This window comes from Notothenia rossii (assembly GCF_949606895.1).
Source record: "Notothenia rossii genome assembly, chromosome: 1".
NCBI lineage: Eukaryota > Metazoa > Chordata > Actinopteri > Perciformes > Nototheniidae > Notothenia > Notothenia rossii.
The window spans coordinates 10,479,299-10,502,373 of NC_136912.1; the positions used below are offsets into that span (position 1 = coordinate 10,479,299).

Sequence of the window (23,075 nt, forward strand, 5' to 3'; positions counted from 1 at the left end):
AAATATAGCACACAAATAATAATCTCATGTAAAGTACCTCAAAATTGACTAAATGTACTTTTGACGGCCTGTATTTGTTCTCATTCTTGTAAAAAACACAGCTGTAAAAGTCAATTATTCTGTTGCTGTGTCATTTTAATGGGCAATTTGACTTGACTCATGCTCTTGCTGGCAGAACGCAGGTTACAAACAATTCTGGGAATCAGAGTTTGGTCATGCTGTGCCTCCAGCGGTCCAAAACTCCACAGTGTCCCTTAATCTGTCCTCCAGCTCGAGTCGTGAGCTCTCAAAAGAGTCTCACACAGAGCAATTTCTTCAAGCAAGATTTTCATTCCAGCAGCTTTTACACATCGGTTCAAACATGCAGTAGAACACACGTCAAATAATAAATTACAGCCGTTCCTGAGTGATCCATCAGGAGCTGTTATGACTGGCGGGATGTAACGGTGCGTAATGATACAATGGCTGCTGCGGGGCTGTTAGTGTCTGCTGACGATGCAGGTCTGACGTTCTGGCCCACGATGATGATGATTTAAGTTTGTTGCTCAGAAGACGTTTAATGGAGGTGTGTCAGTCTTCGTTCACAGCCGAGGTGGTGAACTCTGCATATGTTGAGCTCATTATCGTATAGCTCGTATACTGCTCAACAGCCATGGACTTTTAAAACTAAAGCAAAAAGTGTTAATTAAAACATTTGACATAACAAATAAATATTCAGAATTCAAAAGTGTGATAATATTTGACATAACAGTTTACCGGAGGTGAAATGAGTACTCAGATATTGAAAAAGTAGAATTACTACACTGTGAAAATACTCTGTTACAAGTCCTGAAGAAAATGTTACTTAAGATATTGAGATGAACACATTCATGCATTAATAATTATAATCCAGTAACACACACATTTCACTTTTGGTACTTTAAGTATATTTTCATGCCAATACTTTAACCTAACCAACCATCATAGTTTATGTATTGGTTTATTTATATGTTATATTAGTTTATAATCTCAATACTAAACTAATAACAAAATAAATGTAGTAGTACAAAGTTAAGTACTATGGAGTAGAAGTTTAAAGTAGCATAACATGGAAATGCTTAAGTAAAGTCCTAGTACCCAAAAATCTTACTTAAGTACAATAGCTTACTACATTTTCTTCAATATCAATCAATCAATCAATCAATGTTTATTTATATAGCCCAATATCACAAATGTTACATTTGTCTCAGTGGACTTCACAGTTTGTACAGAATATCAGTATGACAATACGACACCCTCTGTCCTTAGACCCTCACATCGTACAAGGAAAAACTTCCAGAGAAAACCCCACAGTTTAAAGGGAAAAATGGGAGAAACCTCAGGGAGAGCAACAGAGGAGGGATCCCTCTCCCAGGACGGACAGACGTGCAATAGATGCCGTGTGTAAATTGAAAAGATAATACATTTGCAACATAGGTAGTCCAAATGTTTTGAAATGCATGTGTGTATAATAAGAAGATGAATCCACGAGGATATCCATCCAGGACTTATGATCCAGGACCGCAGCCACGACTCAAGATCCAGGACTCGCAATCCATGACACAGGACCGCAGGATCATCCATGACTCCGGATCCCGGCGTATATAGACACCAAAAAGAAAGAAATTTGGGGAAGCTGGGTTAATCGGAACATGAGAGTACACAGGTATAGACAGAGAGAAGGAAGAAGTAAGATGTCCCCCGACAAACTAAGCCTATATCAGCAAAACTAGGGGCTGAATCTAATCAGCCCTAACTATAAGCTTTATCAAAAAGGAAAGTCTTAAGCGCACTCTTAAAAACGGATAGGGTGTCTGCCGTCCGAACACAAACTGGAAGCTGATTCCACAAAAGTGGAGCTTGATAAGAAAAGGCTCTGGCTCCCATTGTACTTTTAGAGACTCTAGGAACAACCAACAACCCTGCATTCTTGGAACGCAATGCCCTAGTAGGACAATAGGGTATAATGAGTTCTTTAAGGTAAGATGGCGCCTGCCCATTAAGGGCTTTGTAGGCGAGAAGAAGAATTTTAAATTCTATCCTGTGTTCTATAGGGAGCCAGTGTAAGGCAGCCAGAACAGGAGTAATGTGGTCCCTTTTCCTAACTCTGGTTAGTACACGAGCTGCAGCATTTTGAATCAGCTGAAGCGACTTGACTGACTTCTTGGTACACCCTGATAATAAGGAGTTACAATAATCCAGCCTTGAAGTAACAAATGCATGGACTAGTTTCTCTGCATCGTTTTGAGGCAAGATATGCCTGATTTTTGCAATGTTACGTAGATGGAAGTAGGCGGTCCTTGAAATTGATTTTATGTGGGCGTTAAAGGATAAATCCTGATCAAATATAACACCAAGATTCCTTACAGTCTCACTGGAGGCCAAATTAATGCCATCCATAGTTAATATATCTTTAGATAATTTGTTTCGTAGATTCTTCGGGCCAAGTACAATAACTTCAGTTTTGGTCGTGTTTAACATCAAAAAATTTAAGGTCATCCACGTTTTTAAGTCCTTGAGGCAGTCTTGAATTTTATTTAGATGATTAATTTCATCAGGCTTGATTGATAAATATAGTTGAGTATCATCCGCATAACAATGAAAGTTTACAGAATGATTCCTTATAATATTGCCTAATGGAAGCATATATAGGGTGAACAAAATAGGTCCAAGCACTGAGCCCTGTGGCACTCCATGGCTAACTTTGGTTTGCATGGAAGATTCATCGTTGACACGTACAAACTGAGAGCGTTCAGATAGATAAGACCTAAACCAGCCTAAAGCAGTTCCCTGTATGCCAACTAAGTGCTCTAGTCTTTGCAATAGGATATCATGGTCGATAGTATCAAATGCAGCACTAAGATCGAGTAAGACAAGAATAGAGACAAGTCCCTTGTCAGAGGCTATTAGAATGTCATTTGTGACTTTAACCAGAGCTGTCTCTGTGCTATGTTGTGTTCTAAAGCCAGACTGAAAATCTTCAAATAAATCATAGTTTCTTAAGTAATCACACAGCTGTTTTGCGACTGCTTTCTCAAGAATTTTTGAGAGGAACGGAAGATTAGAAATAGGTCTATAGTTGGCTAAAACCTCTGGATCGAGGTTGTGCTTTTTAAGAAGCGGTTTTATCACTGCTACTTTGAATGATTTTGGAACATAGCCTGATAATAAAGACATATTCATAATATTTAATAAAGAAGTGCTAATTAATGGAAAAACTTCTTTTAACAGCTTAGTTGGAATCGGGTCTAAGATACACGTTGATGGTTTAGAAGAGAGAATCATTGAATTTAATTGTTCAAGGTTTATGGCTGAAAAGCATTCTAGTTTACTATCTAGTGTAATATTATTAGAACTTACGTTTCCGGGAGCTGTTGATAACACTATACTGGTCAAAGGCAAGAGGTCATTGATTTTGTTTCTAAGAGTAACAATTTTATCGTTAAAAAAGCACATAAAATCATTACTACTGAGTGCTATGGGAATAGAAGGCTCAGTCGAGCTGTGGCTCTCTGTCAGCCTGGCTACAGTGCTGAAAAGAAATCTTGCATTATTCTTATTCTCATCTATTAATGAAGAGTAGTATGCTGCTCTCGCTTTACGCAGTGCTTTCTTATATTCATTGAGAGTAATATGCCAAATTAAACGAGATTCTTCAAGTTTAGTGGAACGCCATATCCTTTCAAGTTGTCTCGACTTTTGCTTTATTTTGCGGGTTTCGGCATTATGCCATGGAGCTAATCTATGTTGTTTTATTTTCTTCTTTTTCAAAGGAGCAACAGAGTCTAATTTTATTCGCAGCGCATCTGTAGCACTATCAACAACATGATCAATTTGGGGGGGTGTACATTTTGTATAAGTTTCCTCCCCTACATGCAGACATGCTATCGAGTTAAGTATTGGTGGAATCTCTTCCTTAAATTTGGCTATAGCACTAACAGATAGGTTTCTGCTGCAGGAGCTTTTGGCTAATGCTTTGTAGTCTAGTAACAGTACTTCAAAAGTTACTAAGAAATGGTCGGATAAAGCAGGATTATGCGGTTCGACTAATAGTTGCTCAATTTCAATACCATAAGTCAGAACAAGGTCAAGAGTGTGATTATAGCAGTGGGTTGGTTTATTTACACTCTGACAGAAACCAACAGAATCTAATATAGAATTAAATGCAACAGTAAGGCTATTTTTATCATCGTCAACATGAATATTAAAGTCACCTACGATAATTACTTTATCTGTTTTAAGTACCAAAGCTGATAAAAACTCAGAGAATTCTGATAAGAATTCTGAATAAGGACCTGGTGCACGGTACACTGTAACAAATAAGATTGGCTGCAAAGTTTTCCAGGTCGGATGCGTAAGACTGAAAATGAGGCTTTCAAAGGAGGTATAATTTAATTTTTGTTTAGTATTGATAAGTAAACTTGAGTCAAAGATTGCTGCAACTCCACCTCCTCGGCCCGTGCCTCGGGCAATATGAGTATTGATATGGCTGGGTGGAGTGGCCTCATTTATGCTGACATATTCTTCATGTCTCAACCAAGTTTCAGTGAGACAGCATATATCAATATTATAATCTGATATTAAATCATTTACCAGTATTGCTTTAGATGCTAGAGATCTTATGTTTAAGAGACCACATTTAATCTTCCTGTTTTGTTGCACTGTAGTAGTTGTTACATTTACTTTTATTAGGTTATTATGTATGACACCTCTATTAGGTTTTACCTTAAATTGTCCTTGGGCAGACACACACACCGTTAATATTGGGTATTTTATTGGGGTCGGGATTCCTATGGATGACTGCCTAGGAGAGAGCGCAGAGAAGCGTGTAAGACTGCGACTCTGCCTCCTGGTCTCAACTCCAGTTTGTCATGGATTAAGTCCACAGAGCCCTGAAATGTTTGCCGAAATGAGATTTGCACCTTCCAAAGTAGGATGAATGCCGTCTCTCTTAATCAGACCAGGTTTTCCCCAGAAGGCTGTCCAATTATTCACGAAGCCCACATTGTTTGCTGGGCACCACCAAGACAACCAGCGCTGAAATGATGACATGCGGCTATACATGTCATCATTGATCAGATTGGGGAGGGGACCAGAGAAGATTACGGTGTCCGACATTGTTTTAGCATAACTACACACCGACGCCACATTAAGTTTGGTGCATTCTGATTGGCGTAAACGAACATCATTACCACCGACGTGAATAACAATCCTACTGTATTTACGTTTATTTTTAGCCAGCAGTTTAAGATGCGCCTCAACGTCGCCCGCTCTGGCCCCCGGAATGCATGTGACTGTGGAGGCATCGGTCTCTAAATTCACGTGTCTCATAATAGAGCTACCAATAACCAGAGTTGGCTTCTCAGCGGGTGTCTCGCTGAGTGGGGAATATCTGTTAGATACGTGAACGGGTTGGTGGGGACCTGCGGGTTTCGCGTTATGCCCCTTCTGAACAGTCACCCATTCTCCCTGCTGCTCGGGAGTTGCCGGGGGACGGCTAAGAGGAGCTACCTTTTGCCGGTCCGCACCGGCTAACATGGGCTTTACTGTAGCTGAGTTATTTTCTAAGATGCGGAGCCGGGCTTCTATGGCTATGATTCCCGCCTCCAACCTAACAACTATACTACATTTAACACATGTATCGGTACCAGTAAAGGAGGTAGGGGAGTAACCAAACATGAGACAGTTAGAGCAGGAAATAGCACCCGAGGGTGGGGAAAGAGCCATGGCTAGCTATCAAGCTAAAGTAGCTACCGTTAGCAAACCCGAAAAGAGTGTAGGCAACTGTGGAGTTACAGTCGCTAAGAGAAGGAGAGTTTGTGAGTGCTTAAGCTGTAGTAACGTGTGATTACAACGTCAGGCAGTTGCCGTGATCAAGAGTTTTAAAACGATCGATTAAGTTAAGATAACAAGCTATCAGCAACAGAACAGGCACACGGGATACCCGGAGATGACAACAACAACCGGAAGTTACAACATGCTTACCGCAATAGTGGTCCGTGTAGAAACAGCTGTACATTACAGCACTGCAGTACAAACATTATACCTTGTATTTGAGTTATTTTAGTTAGTCAAGTACCTGCACATGTGCGTTTCCTCCATATTTTTCTGTTCACATTTATTTGACATTGACTAAAAGAAGAAAAAGCACAAATTCTTGAGTGCGTGAGAGAACACACAATCCAGGTACAAATCTTCTCAAACCAGTTTAAAAATGCAAATAAACCTTGAAAATACTGCAAATGCATGTTTTCCATACCTTCCTATTCAACTTTTCTACATAAACCCTTATGCTTAGTGCATCTAAAGCTGGACTTTCCACATGAGCCAAGGTTAGGATAAGGATCTTCCTTCAATATAGCTCTTTAGATTTGATAAAGTAGGAAGAAGAAGTGTGCACAGCCTGATGAGTTATCATTAAAGTCGTCCTATAGCTCTCCGGATGGGTGTGGGCTCCAATAAACATCCAAATTAGACGAGTGGAGCCCCACGCAGAGCACATCCATCCTGGTGTATTGATAAAGCACAGCGGCAGACACATTTCAGCACTCTGCCATCATCCGCATACTAATTATCCTCGTCTATACCTGACTGAACAACCGCTACGTGTGCCATTTGCAAATATTGATACATTTTTTGTCAAATGAATAATTATGAAACCGACCATATTAGAGGAAGTCGATAGGTTCTATTTTTCTTGTTTGTGTGATTTGTGTTCCAATTAGGAACACATTACCCATAAATAATGCTGTAAAAATGCTAAAACTCTGTCTTCCATGGCATATATCTGCATCTGCATGCATTTATAGTCTCTTTGGGTTTTCCGCAGGAGATTAAGATCTTGTAATTTATTTTTCTTCAACCATCTCCGTCCCTCCTCATTCTACAACAGCCATAAATATCGCACAAATCTTGTCAAGTCATACATTATTGTGCACCAAATCATGGCACCACATCACCCCAGCCCTCAAAGAACTTCACTGGCTTCCCGTCTCTCACCGCATCAACTACAAAATACTGGTCCTCACCTAGAAAGCACTCCACCATCTGGCCCCCCATTACACTGATCTTCGCACCCCCTAGCAACCCCCACGGTCAGTCAGATCCACCCCCAAGTCCAAACTCTGCAGCTTCTGACACAGAGCCTTTTCTATTGCAGCTCCCTCTTGATATGCCCTCCCCCAAGATCTCCGTGAGTTCTGAGTCCTTCACAGTATTCCAGTCCAGCTTCAAAACTCATCTCTTCTTCTCTGTCTACTCATAGCCCCCACCCCCCCCCATCAACCCATGCCCGTTGATCGTCTTTCTTGGTCCTTGTTTGTTTGTACTCCCCCCACCCGAATCCTCCCTTATATTGTAAAGCGACTTAGAGTCCCAGAAAAGCACTATACAAATATCATTTATTATTATTATAATTTTAAAAGTCTGTAAAAAAGAAAAAAATCTCTGGATTAACTTAACACGCAATAATGCTCTTAAACAAAAAGGGTTAAAATCTTGGACTGCAAAAGAGCAGACAACACACACTTACATTTAGAGTCTTAAATGAATGCATTAAAAGGTCAGTACTGTCTCCTGGATTGAACCCTATAACCTGCTGAGGTCGAAAGCCTGCGGTTGACTTTTTGCTTGAGGGAGATCTAATTCAGAGGGATATACAGAAAAAGTTCAAAAAGACGTCGTCAACTGACTGTGTTAACATGTCCAAATCAAAACGTTCAAACTCTAAACTTAGCCAAAGCAACAGCACATGGTAGAAATGTCTCGGATAGATCCTGTCAGCGACCTGGTGTCTCGTTTTGTGTCGTTTTGTATCGGCAGCGTGGCGGTGACAGCTGTAGGAACAGAGACAGACAGAGCAACAGACAGACGGAGAGAATTTGACGCTGAGTTGGCTGACAGTTGAAAGAAGATCGAAATCAAACACGTAGCTTCGCCTCGTGTTAAAACGGCCTGGCCCACACGTGCACCGAAGCCTTCGAGATGTGACAGACGATCGTCTAGCAATGCGACACCACGCACGAGGAAAAACAAAACGGAATACAAACCAAATGAATCACAAAAAAGAGGAAGGGTGTTTTGTATGCAGAGGAACTACCAGGGACAAGATAACATAACAGACAAAGATGCATCTGTGTGTGCCTTTAAGTGTGGAAGTGTTAGTGTGTGTGTGTGTGTGTGTGTGTGTGTGTGTGTGTGTGTGTGTGTGTGTGTGTGTGTGTGTGTGTGTGTGTGTGTGTGTGTGTGTGTGTGTGTGTGTGTGTGTATGACTTAGGTATCAAGTGTTTCATATCTGTCAGGTTCTGCAAATAAGGAATGAAAACAATGTACAAATGATATTAACGTAATACAGAGATTAACACATTCTGGTGTGGGGGTTTACCAAACACACACACACACACACACACACACACACACACACACACACACACACACACACACACACACACACATAGACACACACACGCACAACAACACACTAACATTAAAACGTTTTTCTTTAAATCAGAATCAGATTTCAAAGTGTGTTCATGCTTTGGGGCAGCTAAGATTAGCCTCAAATAGCCGATTAGCTGTTGAAATTAGCATCTTTGCCCGTGTGTGTTTGCTAAAGTCTGTTTGTGTGTCTTGTCCTAAAGCATCTCATTTAAATTCTTCAAATGTGAAATTTGCAAGGTGGGACTCACACTCACAGACAGATGTCTCTTGGGATTATGCAAAATGGTTGAAACCTCTCTGTAAATCTGCCGCCTAGTCAGATCTCCTTCCACCCAGCACCTAAAACCATATTAAATCTTCCCCACTACATTATTTTGGTGAGGGAAAATGACTAATAGAATAATCCCTCGTTCCTCGCTTTAGAACCAGACTCTAAGCTTGTGACAAATCCAAAACAATACCTGTCTGCGGCGACAGAAACCAAAAATAAGCTGTGAAGAAGTCGGTTTTGTGGTGGGGAAGTCAGGTGAGGCGCTGTGAAAGAAAGAGCTCATTTCCTGCAACAAACAGTGTGTGAGAAGTAAGTCCTGTGATAGCTGTTATGAGTGCTTCATTTAGAATAGATTTGGGAAAGTTTAACCACATAATTATTCATCGGAGAAAGCTCTTCTACAGTTTACAGTGAATTATTTCAGCACTTCCCGAATACAGTACCTTTGGAAAGTGTTTTTCTGACCTGTTTTTAAACCTCTGCAGGAAAAACACAAAGAGAGAAATGTGACCTCAGACCTACATCACTGAGTCCTATCATGAAAAGGATACACCTGAAAAATCAACATATACCGGTAGTTAAAGTTTAATTTTGAATCTGAATATATATATATATATATATATACTGTATATTAAAGTACATAACAACAAGGACTAAACATCAGACTGATGAAGCTAGCAGGTGGTATTTTGACAATGTTGTTATCATAGCTTGTTAAATTAAACCTAATGAACGTACCGCAATGTAAAAATACTGTACAAGCAAGAAATCAGTTGGCTAAAAAATACAAAGCTGCAATTGTTTGGCATTTAAATAAAGAACAAGTAGCTTCAGATGTGTAAAGGGGAAAGTATAGCAAGTTAAATTCCCCAACTGGATTTCAATTAGAGCATTTTGTTTTGTTAATAATAGTGACATTTGACATTTTCACTAGCTGCTTTAGGAACAGGCTGTGTGTGTGTGTGTGTGTGTGTGTGTGTGTGTGTGTGTGTGTGTGTGTGTGTGTGTGTGTGTGTGTGTGTGTGTGTGTGTGTGTGTGTGTGTGTGTGTGTGTGTGTGTGTGTGTGTGTGTGTGTGTGTGTGTGTGTGTGTGTGTGTGTGTGTGTGTGTGTGTGTGTGTGTGTGTGTGCGTGCGTGCGTGCGTGCGTGCGTGCGTGCGTGCGTGCGTGCGTGCGTGCGTGCGTGCGTGCGTGCGTGCGTGCGTTTCTGATTCAGGCTAGCAGAGTAGACACATGTTAGACTAAAGACTATTTAGCAATTGGGGACAACACGTGTGCAGTTTATGAATGTAAGTCTGTTATATGACCTTAGTACATGGGAATGTGTGTGTCTGTAAGATGTGACGCTGGGTAATTCTTTTGTCACACATGTTTTAATGCTCAGCAGGAGCATCTTTGTAAGAGCCTCTATTACAGCACATCTCGTTTTCAGGAAAAATATTTCACCTCAGAGATAAGACCGTCCAATCATCAAAAGTCGTAATATTTCCTGCTGGCTCTAGAATTGATAAAGTCACATTTCAAGCACGTCTGAGCTGAATCATTGAGGAGATATGAACAGAAAAAAAAAGAACAAACGGATGTCTGACTTCTATCAGCACCAATACGTCAAACACAGCTATCCATGAAGGAAATACATGTTTTTTTTAATAATACGAGCAAGAAACATTGGTAGAAAACGACATCAATGCTTTACAAAAATGTTGAGCTTGATAGAGAAGATGACTCAGGCAGGAAATATGAAAAAGTTATCACTTATTCGTTAATCTTTTGGTTCTACTTTGATAAGATTTGACATTTTGAATTAATCTCCTAACAACCTCTGATTTTATGGATGTACTTCATCTTGCTGGATGTACGGGAAGAGCATTATGACACATCTGAGTGGTGTTGAATGGCCCTTTTAATAAGCGCATGTTCGCCAAGTATTCAATTGCATGGACATGATACGGAGAAATGAGAAGGTCGACAGAAAAAAGAAGAAGTCCTGGTGAAATATGACGGTGGTCAAACTGATTATTTGTCGCTAGATGTGTCAGTGGAAATGAAGCTTTGATGCAGCACCTCAGAGATATCGATCAAAAATAAATTTGTTATGCAAATTGGTTCAGCGATTATTCACAGAGTATTAAAACAGTGGACGGTTTTAATACCGGAGGAGGAGTCTGCCCTTCTCTAAAGGAGGAGGTCAGAGCATCATTGTCTTTAATTACTGTATTCAACTACCTCATGTCTCATTTCCATGTAAAACCAACATGATCACAGCTATTCCTCGCAGCTGCTCAAGTAAAGATACTGAAGCTTTTGTTGAGGGTTTTTTAATACAAGTTTTGAATGCCTGTGCTCATACTTTATCACGTCATCACCATTAAAAAATAAATAAATCCTTGAGCAAATTCAATTTCAACAAAGTTATTAAATGGATAAACTGTGTAAGTCTTTTTTTATAAAATCAAATCCAGCTTTGACAACATCAGTACATGTAGGTGCAGACTGAGGGACGCAGTGCACAATGTGTGTGTGTGTGTGTGTGAGAGAGAGAGAGAGAGAGAGAGAGAGAGAGAGAGAGAGAGAGAGAGAGAGAGAGAGAGAGAGAGAGAGAGAGAGAGAGAGAGAGAGAGAGAGAGAGAGAGAGAGAGAGAGAGAGAGAGAGAGAGAGAGAGAGAGAGAGAGAGAGAGAGAGACCGATAGAGATGGTGTGTCACGCTTCAGTATAAAAACAATATGTTACTTCCACTGATGCCAGGAAAACATGTACATGCAGTGTTTCCCACAGAATTTGATTCTATTTGTGGGGGCACCGCACCGCACCCACCCCCCGGCAAGAAAAGCCAAAGGCCCCTTAAAGAGCCTGTGACACGAGTTTACCCCATCATCCAAACCCATCAATTTGAGTAAATATTGTCCCCTTGAAAACCGTTACTGAACTGATTTTGGATATTTGTACTTTGATAACCATTAATCTGCCCTTCAATGTTGACCGTTTTCTGGATCTTCTCGGGGATTCTTCAAGTCCTGCCAAATTATGTGTGACGTCATCGCGGGCACAGCGCTCCAGCTGCACCGTTCAGGATCCCAGCATCTGCATGTAAACGCACGATGGCGCACACAGCAGCAAGCTCAGACAGCGATGACAGTTTAATTTTGAACGTGTCTGAGAGCTCATATGAGGCTGAAGGATCGGTTTATTTTGTATCTGTTAGAAGTTTAGGAATTAGGTGCGTCAATATGGGCGATCACAGTGGCGCAAAAAGTGGGTATGCACTATATGCGACGCATAGGGGCGCCACACCAGTGGGGGCGCCCAACAAGCGATGGTAAAAAAAAATAATTAAATTAAATAAAAATAAAATGGTATTTTCTTTATGTTTCTAAATAGTTTCTGCATTTCCTTAAGGTTTTAAAACATTTTAGAGGAGTAATATGCTAGAGAAGGGCGCCCTATCTCATAAGATTCCATCATAGAATTTTGACATAGAGGAGGGAGCACGAGCAGGGACGCCGTGAACACTGAGGAGCAGGCGCTCGTTGTGAGTTAACGTCAAAAAGAAATCATGGATAAACCAAAAAAGCGGTCGGGGGCAGAAAATAGAAAAAGAAAGAGGGAAAAGGAGACGGCGTGTCAAGGGATGCGACAACAGCTAAATAAGTGGATGTTGAAAGGCAACAGGTAGGAATAGGATGATTTAAAGTGTGACGTCTGTCTGTGCTTGGAAATATTGACTGGCTAGCGTATGCTAACACTGGGCATGTAGCAGCCAAAGGTGGGTGGGTTTATGGCTAGCTTAGAATATGCAAACCAATGTTGCTGCGCCAGCGCTGACATGGAAAGTATGAGGTAGCATGTACAATAAATGACAAGAATCTGGAAAACATAACTAATGCAATAACTCTGGTTTATCATGGAATCATGCACACATTTGCTACCAAATAAGAGGCTTGCAAATGTCAGTTCATGTTAACAGACTGTTCTCAGATTGGCTAGTGTTTGCTAACACTAGCAGCTGAAGTGTGGTTTACGGCTAGCTTTAATGCAAACCGATGTTTCTGATAGCTACATTTAGATTTTGGTTAAACCCCATGCATGTCACGTCCAAATTGTATTAAGGTAAAATAACAACTGGTAAATATAAGGTAGCATGCACAATAAATGTCAAGAAGCTGGAAAACATAGCTAACCATGGAATCATTTAAATATGTTGTGCTGCCATTAGCTGTCTATGTTAGCTGTGCTGTCAGACATACAGGCTATACATCTGTTTGGTGACACAGAAGCTGTTATTACAGGGTCACATCTCTTTACAGGTCTGTGCTAAGTAGCTCTCCGTATTTGTTCTTTTAAAATTCAAAATGTGAATGTACTTTCAACAGCAGCACAACCTTACACGGCATAATAGTGTTTTTTATTTGTTCTTTTAAAATCCAAAATGTGAATGTACTTTCAACAGCAGCACAACCTTACACGGCATAATAGTGTTGTTTTTTTTATTATTAAGTTGCCTTATCACTGGGCTGATATAATAATTTAATTTAGACAGCCGCTTTAACAGTGAATTCATTTTATTCAGGTGTGAGGATGGTGGCTCAGGAAAGACAGGGGAAGGCAACAGGTAGGTCTAACATTAGGTGTAAGTGTAGGGGTCTTGATACCAACAGATTCATTTCTTAATATTATTTTAATATTATTAATAAGGAAAAACTAATATGGAAAATCTATTTCATAATGTTTGTTTGACAATATATCTTAGTGGAAAAGAACACAGGCAAGGAGTGAATGAGACAGACATGAGGTCGGCGATGGCATCAAGTAGAGATGAGACCAGTGATGATGTCAGGTAGTAGGAGTTCTATTAGTTTGACCACACAAAACTCAATGTCCAGTATGGTTTGAAGTTCTGTTGACCAACCTATTCACTGTGTCCTTTTTGGGGATAATAGTGCAGACAGAGATGGAGAGCCACTCACCACAGAGGTGGAATTTGAGGAGATTGTCGAACCGAGAGGTGACGATGAGGTGGAAGAGAATGTCGAACCGAGAGGTGAAGATGAGGTGGAAGAGAATGTGGAACAGAGAGGTGAAGATGAGGTGGAAGAGAATGTCGAACCGAGAGGTGAAGATGAGGTGGAAGAGAATGTGGAACAGAGAGGTGAAGATGAGGTGGAAGAGAATGTCGAACAGAGAGGTGAAGATGAGGTTGTGGAACAGAGAGGTGAAGAGGAGAGGGCTGAGTCAAGGCCTTACTCAGAAGATCCATCAGACTGGCCACCACCACATCAGATTGGGGACTCATTTAGGCAGTGTGTTGTTGAAAATGGCCCACACAAATGTCCTGATGGGCCATATCCAAGATCAGAGAAGTCTAGAAGGTGTTTTTCGAAAGCGTATTGTTTTCGCACAATGTCAAATGGAGAGAAAGTTGCACGAGATTGGTTACTGTATTCTAAAAGTACGAATAAGGTGTATTGTTTTGCGTGTAAACTTTTCGGTGGAGCTAGCGTTGTTGACACACGCTTTGTGGTGGGATATAATAACTGGCAGAGTCTTTCAAAAACGCTGCAGCACCATGAAACCAGTGGTTTGCAGTACCTTGCAAAAAGCCATAGAAGCTGAAAAGGCACACTGGAGAAGCGTGTTAACGAGAGTGATCGATTGCATACTCTTTCTCGCAGAAAGGAATTTGCCACTGAGGGGGAAGAATGCTACATTAGGAGATCCTAAAAATTGAAATTTTCTGGGTGTCCTTGAGGTCATAGCACGATATGATGTCACACTAGCAGAGCATCTTAGAAAGGTAGCGGCTAAAAAAACCACAGGATATCTTTCCTGGTGCACTCAGAATGAATTTTTAGATTCAATTGCAGACTGTGTACTTGGTAAAATTTGTGCCCAGGTCAAAGCCTCCAAGTACTTTGCTGTGGAGTTGGATTGCACTCCTGACATTTCAAAGCAGGAGCAGGCCTCAGTCATAATCCGGTATGTTCATACGGACGACAAAAAGAAAGCCACCATCAATGAGTCTTTTGTTGGCTTCATAGTTGTGAAGGACACAACTGGTAAAGGTCTCACAGAAACACTGACTGGGGTGCTGGATAGCCTGGGGTTGGAGTTGAAGAATTGTAGGGGACAGAGTTATGACAATGGCTCGAATATGAGAGGTATACACAAAGGTGTTCAAGCCTTGGTGCAGCAGAAGTGTCCAGAGGCACTATTTATCCCCTGCTGTAGCCACAGTCTCAACCTTCTCCTATGTGATGCTGCATCATCAAACAGAGTGTGTCTTACCTTTTTTGGCACTATCCAGAGACTGTACACCATTTTTTCAGCTTCGGTGAAGAGGTGGGATATCCTCAAAGAGTTTGTGGACATTACTCTAAAGCCTCTCAGTGAAACCAGGTGGGAGGCGAAAATAGACTCTGTCAATGCTGTGCGTTTCCAGTTAGGGGGGATTCTTGACGCTTTGGAAAAGCTTGAGGAAGTGGAAAAAGACGGCAAAACAGTCTCAGAGGCAAAGTCGCTCTCTGGCGAGATTGTTACCATGGAGTTTCTGATGTGCCTCTTGATTTGGTATGATCTATTGTCAGAGATCACGTTTGTTAGCAAGGCAATGCAAGCAGTGAACATTTCGATGGACACTGCCATAAGGATGATCGATTCTCTGAAAGAATTCTTCTGTAAGTATAGAGAGGAGGGGTTTCAGAAATCCCTTGACATTGCACGCAGACTAGCCATTGAGATGGATGCTTCCCCTGACTTTAAGGAAAGACGTTGCAGAAAGCAAAAGAGATTTCATGGAGATGATTCAAGCACTGGCCATTTTGAACAGGAACCTGAGACCCATTTTAGGTGCATGGTTTTTAATGTTATTGTTGACACTGTAATTCAGGAGTTGTCTGACAGATTTTGCAATCTTCAGCTTGTGTCCGAAAAGTTTAAGTTCATTTACAAAATGGAACACATGACAAAAGCTGAGTTGGAGGAATCAGTGACAAGATATGCACTGGCTACCGATGATGTTTCAAGGGATATCATTCAGGAAATTTACCCAGCAAGCCGTCTACTTAGGGGGCATGAAAAGGCTCTGGATAAACTAAATGTCCTCCTACAGGAGAACCTTGATTTGGTTTTCCCAAATCTGACAGTAGCCCTGAGAGTTTTCCTGACAATGCCTATGACAGTTGCCTCTGCCGAGAGATCATTCAGCAAGCTAAAGCTGATTAAAACATACCTTCGTTCCAACATGAGCAATGATCGCTTAACCCAATTAGCAGTCATTTCAATTGAAAACAGTGTGGCACAAACTGTTTCATTCGATGCAATACTAGATAAATGGGCAAGTGCAAAGGCACGCCATGTTACGATTTAGTAGCAACTAAAGAGTGCTCTACTACAATCTCAGGTAGCAATATTGTTACATAAGCTACATCATTTTTTAATTTTTTTTATTTATTAGCTTATTTGTCAGGGGCCGTGTACAAGACAGTTCAGGTACCAGAGTTAGCTATAAAGTGATTTACATCTGTGGTTGTTGTTAACAGAGTGTGTTCTAATGGATCTTTGTAAGCTTACTTTTGCATTTTAATGTTTTAATGTTTTATGTTGCATTGATTATAATGATTGTAAATGTGTAAATTTGTTTATTATTTAATGATGGTAGACCTACAGTGGCTGATATGCTTTAAAATAAACCCTTATTATTTAAAGGCCATGTCCAGCAGACTTATTTATTTATTATTACTATATATATATATATAAAAAAAATTTTTTTGGGGGGGGGCGCCAAAATTGTTGCTGCATACCCCCCTGACACAGGGCAGCTGCGCCCCTGGGCGATCATACGGTCATGTAGCCAGTGGTGGACTGGGACTAAAAATCATCCCGGGACTCTCGACCGGCCCACTTCGGTACCACTAGTAAATTGTCAACCAGGGGGGTGGGGGATGTGCTAGTGACTTATCCGACCGGCCCATCGGGATTCGTCCCGATGGCCAGTCTGCCACTGCACCCAGCCCAGCCCACGTAAACTTAATGGGGGGAGCCTCGCTGCGGGGAAACGGTGGACCTAGTGTCCCGATCGGAGTGGGAATAATAATAATAATAATAATCCGTGCATTTTATCCATTAATTTCCCCAACATTGTGGTAAAAAAACCACACCTTTAATCCATGTTGGTGTACTACAACAACTACAAAAAGCATCGGTTTGTTTTCTCCGACCGGCTCAAACGAACTAATTTAAATCATCATCCTCACGATCATTTAATGTATCATATGTTTGCCGAATTGACATGAAAGCACTAATAAATCCACTTGAGTTTACAACTACAAAAATAATCGATTTGTTTTTATATCACATCCGACGGGAGGAAATTCAGCAGCTCTCACTACCGATTTGTAATCCTAATTTAATCATCATCTTCACCACGATCATTTATGTTTATGTTCGCCGAATTGACATGAAAGCACTGACAAATATGAATATACTGTAGTCAACTTCATTAAACGATAATTAACGTGCCTAAACTCAGTAATTCACCATTTCTACGCATGACAACACACTTTGTCCGTGTTAGGCTCTCTCGCCGCACAGTGAAGCGTTCCCGCATTGACGACACTTCCGGCTTCCCCCAAAACTTCAAAATGAGTTGAAGGAATTTCCCCGCGATGTTCGAAATTATTGATATTTATCGGAACGGTATCGCACCTTCTTTTTTAAACTAACGGTACGAGATGACTAGTAGTCCAATATTTCATTGCACAACAGTTGTTGGGATGCTGTCACAGGCTCTTTAACCTATTCGGGTGGTCCATGCATCCACCCCCCCCCCCCCCCCCCCCCTCAAATAAAATAATACATGCAAGTTCATGGCTACTGTAGACAACGATATTGTTGCTCTGTGTTGTGTTGTTAATGAGTGAAAAACACCGGAGTTGAGGATCCGTGGGGTTTATTCTCCCAAAAATATCATTTTCAATTTACAATTCAGGCATTTTGCGGACGCCTTATTCCAAATCGACTTACAATGACCAATTACAGGGACATTCTCCCTGGAGTAACCGAGGGCTAAGTGCCTTACTCAAGGGCACACTAGTAGCGGTGTTCCAGGCAGGATTTGAACTCGCAACCTTCCGATCATCAGCCCACCTCACTATCCATTAGAATACAAAAAAAAAAGAAAAAATTATAAAACATTATCGTAATATTTTTTTTTTTTATGAGATCCATATGTGGTATTTGCGACGGACCGCCACAAATACATCAATGTATGGAAAACACTGACATGTATTACAACTATCTATCTACTCGTATCATATCCATGTGTGGGGGGCTTTTTTTTACATACATAAGCCGCACTAAAAGGGGTCTGATTATGTTGATGTTCAGGTTCATATTAGTATTTTGTGTCTCTGTGACATGTCTCCATGCTTTAATGTTCAAAAAGCTCTTTATTTCTCTCACACAGCCTGTGCTGCAGCACCTCTTTTCACCCTCTGTCTGAAACCAGAGCCCAGTCTGCTCTGATTGGTGAGCTGGCCGGCTCTGTTGTGATTGGTCAACCGCTTAGAGATGTCCCCCCCTTAGCCTATCACGTACAATGTGTTGTTGCGCTAGCCAATAGCAGCGTGAGTGATGACACCATGTTGCGGAAGTAAACAAAAGAGTCCAATGGAGGCGTTTCTGGCAGGGGGGGAGAGAAACTCCACTTTGGGACTTTAGACTTTGCAGACCTTTTACAGTACATGCAAAAAACAAGTACCCCCGAAAGCGTATACTGTAGTGACATTTTCCTAAAAAGATGGACCCCAGTTATGTTCCGCCTAACTGTCTGAGGGCTAGAATGTGCAGGTGTATGGAAGATAAAACATTGAAAGAGTAAATAAATATTGAAGAGACCTCTTTCAAGGACTGTTAATCAAATGTGTATGTTATGTTACCAACATTAAAGTCGAAATAAAGTTTGAAAAATATACACCAGGATCGCCTCATTGACCATAAATATGCTATTATGATCAGGAAGTGCCATTACCCCGTGGCTAGACTCTTTGGTGAAAGTCACAACGCTAATGAAACCTTATTGTGCAAACAGAGGGCTCTGATCCAGTGAACATCTGACTGGATTCTTTCAAATATAAATGCGTCTTTTTAAAACGAATTTATGTACCTTTATGGACCTCTTCCATTTATGATGTAAACGATTTCATCCTATGTAATCTCATCAGGATATTTTGTGTTTTCATTGTTTTATTTAATGTGTTTCAAGTGTCATATTATTATTAGACTAGAAAGCTTTATTAATCCCCCTATGAAGAAACTCATTTGCCTTTGACTTCATATTTACAGTACATAACAAATACACAATTTATAAATAACAGCATAAAGAGCCATTTCAGACCTAATTAACATCTGAAATCCAGATAAAAATGTTTTAATTAAAAACATCGAACCTGTGTTGAAATAAAACACCTTCTGAGTTGTTCATTTGAAAGTTGAACCATCTTAATAAATGAGTGTTTTAAAAACACAATTTTATCAAAGTATTGACCTTCAAAATACAGAAAATATCTAAAATAATATGGACCTTGTTCTCTTTTCTTCAGTGACCTTGAGTGAGGTCCCATTTGGAGTGAAATAGACCGTAAAGCACCGTAAGCTTTAGGGCGTGAATATAAAGTGATTGAGAGGTTTTTAAAACAGTGTTATCTGCTCTGCGTGAGCCCCCTGCTTTGTCTTATGAACTCTTTCACATTGTGTCTTCACTACAGGAAAGTTACTTGTACGATTTTGGTCACCTAAAAAGTCAGATGGCAATCAATCAAATCATCAATCAAAGTTTATTTGTTTCTCTCCCCCCCGAATTCTGCAGCGCCCCAGACCCTGGACACTTTCAAAAAAGCCCTCAAAACACACCTTTTCACCAATGCTTTCCTGACTATATAGTTAGTTTGATAGGTTTATTTATTTCTGCTACCTGCCGCGCCCCCCTCTCTAACCTGTCTGCCTCTTTTCCCCTACTCCCCCCCCTACCCGACTTGTAAAGCGATCTTGGGTTTCGTGAAAGGCGCTATATAAATATGATGTATTATTATTATTATTTATATAGCCTAATATCACACATCTTACATTTGTGTCAGGGGACTTTACAGTTTATACAGGATATGAATATGACACCCTCTGTGCTTGGACCCTCACATTGGACAAGGAGAAACCCCACATGTACATTACATTACAGGAGCAATTTGGGGTGAAGTGTCTCAGGGACACAACAACATGCTGACGGCTGTGGGACTCGAACTTACTATCCTCTGATTCGAAGATCAGCGCACCAACCCACTGAGCCATAGCCTTCCCTTTTATTATTATTTATTTGGGGAAGTATGGAAGAAACCTCAGGGAGAGCATCAGAGGAGGGATCCCTCTCACATGACGGACAGACGTGCAGTAGATGTTGTGTGTCAATTAAAAGGATAATACATTTACAACATAGGAAGTCCAAATGCTTGATTGAAAATGCATGTGTTCATAAATAAGAAGACGATGAAACCAGGTGGATGTCAATGGACAAAATGCCAAACTCACAGCCTCCTAATGCTAGGCTAAATTGACTTTCTATGCAATCTATGGTCAAACAATGTTGTCTTTATATATTTTTTTTTTTAAAGATTAAGCCACTAGAAGGAAGGCTTTTTAACATTTCCTTTCCACAATGTTACTTGTTCCTATGTTTAACTATTTTCATAAGTGTCATCGTCATTCCATGGAGGAGCAGGTTTGATACTTGCTATATAAATTCCAAAATGCATAAAAATGTGTTTATTTACTAGACACACATAAATATCTTTGCTCTGCTGTGATAAAGTTGAAAAGTGTCATTTGTTTTTCTTCGTTTTGTTCACAATCTCTCCTTCCCCTCCATCACAAACCCGCCTCTGTGTTTCAATGTCTCTCTCCTTCCTCTTCTGTTACGTGCAGCTGCATGTGTGTTTGTGTGAGAGGGTTGTTGTGTGTACACAATATGTAAAAACACATTCATCACATTGTGCTAGCCGTGGCTCGCTGCCTCCTCCTTCCTTCCACAACTAATGTGTGAAAATGTATTTATGTGTGTGCTCATGTTCTGCAGGAGGGGGCGCGTGAGTTAGCTTGTGCGAAGGCATTTTGTTTACACAACATCATGTTTTATGTATGTAGCATGTGGAAGCGCTGTGGCTGCACGTCTTAGCAAATCAAGTAGCTGTGCATTCAAACTGAGCGTGTATGTCAGCTTTTTATGGGGCAATTCAGTGGAGCGCTGTCCCAAGGTCCACAGATTTTTATGAGGTTTAGACAAAAGGTTTGGACGTTCACACTGCCTCTAAATTAAGGGTCAGTCCAATCACACCTCTCGAGTCGCAGCACATGACCTTGGTGAGGTTTTGTTGGTCTGTATAGAGTCGGATGAAGCTCTGGCGGTGATGAGGTGTTGACCTTGGCTGGCACCTCGTTGGAAGCCGCTTTGTGTGTCCTGTCACAGAGAATCTTTCCCACCCACCCACACAGACACGCACGCACACACACACAAGTTAGGAGGTGGACACGCTGTTGTTTCCCACCCCCATAAACTGAAAATAATGAGGCTGCTGGTTCCCATGATGGTTGACAGTCCCAGTACCGCTCCCCTCAAGGCCAATCAAGTGGACACCCGCTCATTACAGCTTAAGCAACCGAGCACACACAGACACACACACACACACACACACACACACACACACACACACACACACACACACACACACAGACACACACACACACACACACACACACACACACACACACACACACACACACACACACACACAGACAGACACACAGACACACACACACACACACACACACACACACACACACACACACACACACACACACACACACACACACACACACACACACACACACACACACACACACACACATACACACACACACACACACACACACACACACACAGACACACACACACACACACACACACACACACACACACACACACACACACACACACACACACACGCCAACACAGTCTGACTACACCTAATGCTGATTTAGCAGCACATACCATCTGTCAGGAATGATTAACCTTTCCATCAATCTCTGGATTCTCCATTATCCGCACTCGCATTTACAAAGCAGGCACATCCTGGCTCTCCCATGTATTGACTGAGAAAACCGACACATTCATATAAACACAACATTTTCTTTTATGCCACTGATGCACGTTTGTGGTATAAAAAACATCTATTTTCCCGATAGGATTCTTAGAATAAGCAATGGGCTTCTGCATGATCTACACAGTACATTATTATTGAAATTTAGAGCAACAGGAGAGATCTGTTTTCCGTCTGGTGTTACAGATTGTTTGAGACACACTAACTCTAACTAATGCATCTGCTGATAACCCACATGTGTTTTGGACTATAAATGGGAAATAGCAGTATGACATTCTGCAGCACATGCAACCTTGATCCTACAAGCTGCAGGTTGCTGGGTTCATTTAGATTAATTTGAAGTCTTATATTATCTTTTCTGATTTTATCTTATCTTAATTGTCTAGCTAATAGTGTGGGCGCAAGCTAAGAGAAGGAGCAGTTGGCAATATGATATGATTAATAAAGCAATTTTAACGAGATAATCTTTGATCAGCCCACTCTGGATTGTCAAATTTAGCTGATTTTGCTTCAAAAGTGTTTGTTGGAGAAAAATAGTTTATCAAATCAGTTATAATTCAAAGTCCAACTTCCTCCATATCTAACTGCATAAACAGGATTGGTTCAAGAACACTCCATATTTATAGTGCACTATATTACGTTTACTGTGTGCCATGAGAAGGATATTCACTACTGTATGTAGTGCGATCAAAAAGTCCCATTAAGGGACTCTTGTTTATTCTCAAATGGGTAAAAAATATGAACTATATGCTCTTAAAGGTCCTTAAGTGTTTCTTAATGCATGCTTGTGTGTGTGTGTGTGTGTGTGTGTGTGTGTGTGTGTGTGTGTGTGTGTGTGTGTGTGTGTGTGTGTGTGTGTGTGTGTGTGTGTGTGTGTGTGTGTGTGTGTGTGTGTGTGTGTGTGTGTGTGTGTGTGTGTGTCTGTATATTTACTGTATGTGCATTTTCTGCTGACAGACCACTTTATTTGCAAACATGAGCACCCACAAAGGCATACTAGTGTTTCAAGACTTGTTTGATTATTCAAAGTGTGTGTGTGTGTGTGTGTGTGTGTGTGTGTGTGTGTGTGTGTGTGTGTGTGTGTGTGTGTGTGTGTGTGTCAGCATGTGGTCCATTGTACTGTTGGGTCATTGAGAGTAGGTACCCTG

The 23,075-nt window shown here is 40.9% G+C and overlaps 1 protein-coding gene and 1 long non-coding RNA gene across 2 annotated transcripts in view; both read left to right on the top strand.

Annotated features, from left to right (window-relative positions):
• LOC307028849 (protein ELFN1-like) overlaps nucleotides 1-23,075 on the top strand; it is an 83,877-nt gene that overhangs the window by 29,844 nt on the left and 30,958 nt on the right. The gene's annotated exons all lie outside the window — the stretch shown is intronic.
• LOC307015471 lies at nucleotides 12,068-14,284 on the top strand. Its single transcript, XR_013801549.1, has 3 exons — nucleotides 12,068-12,397; nucleotides 13,296-13,337; nucleotides 13,476-14,284. It is a non-coding gene; the product is annotated as an uncharacterized lncRNA (long non-coding RNA).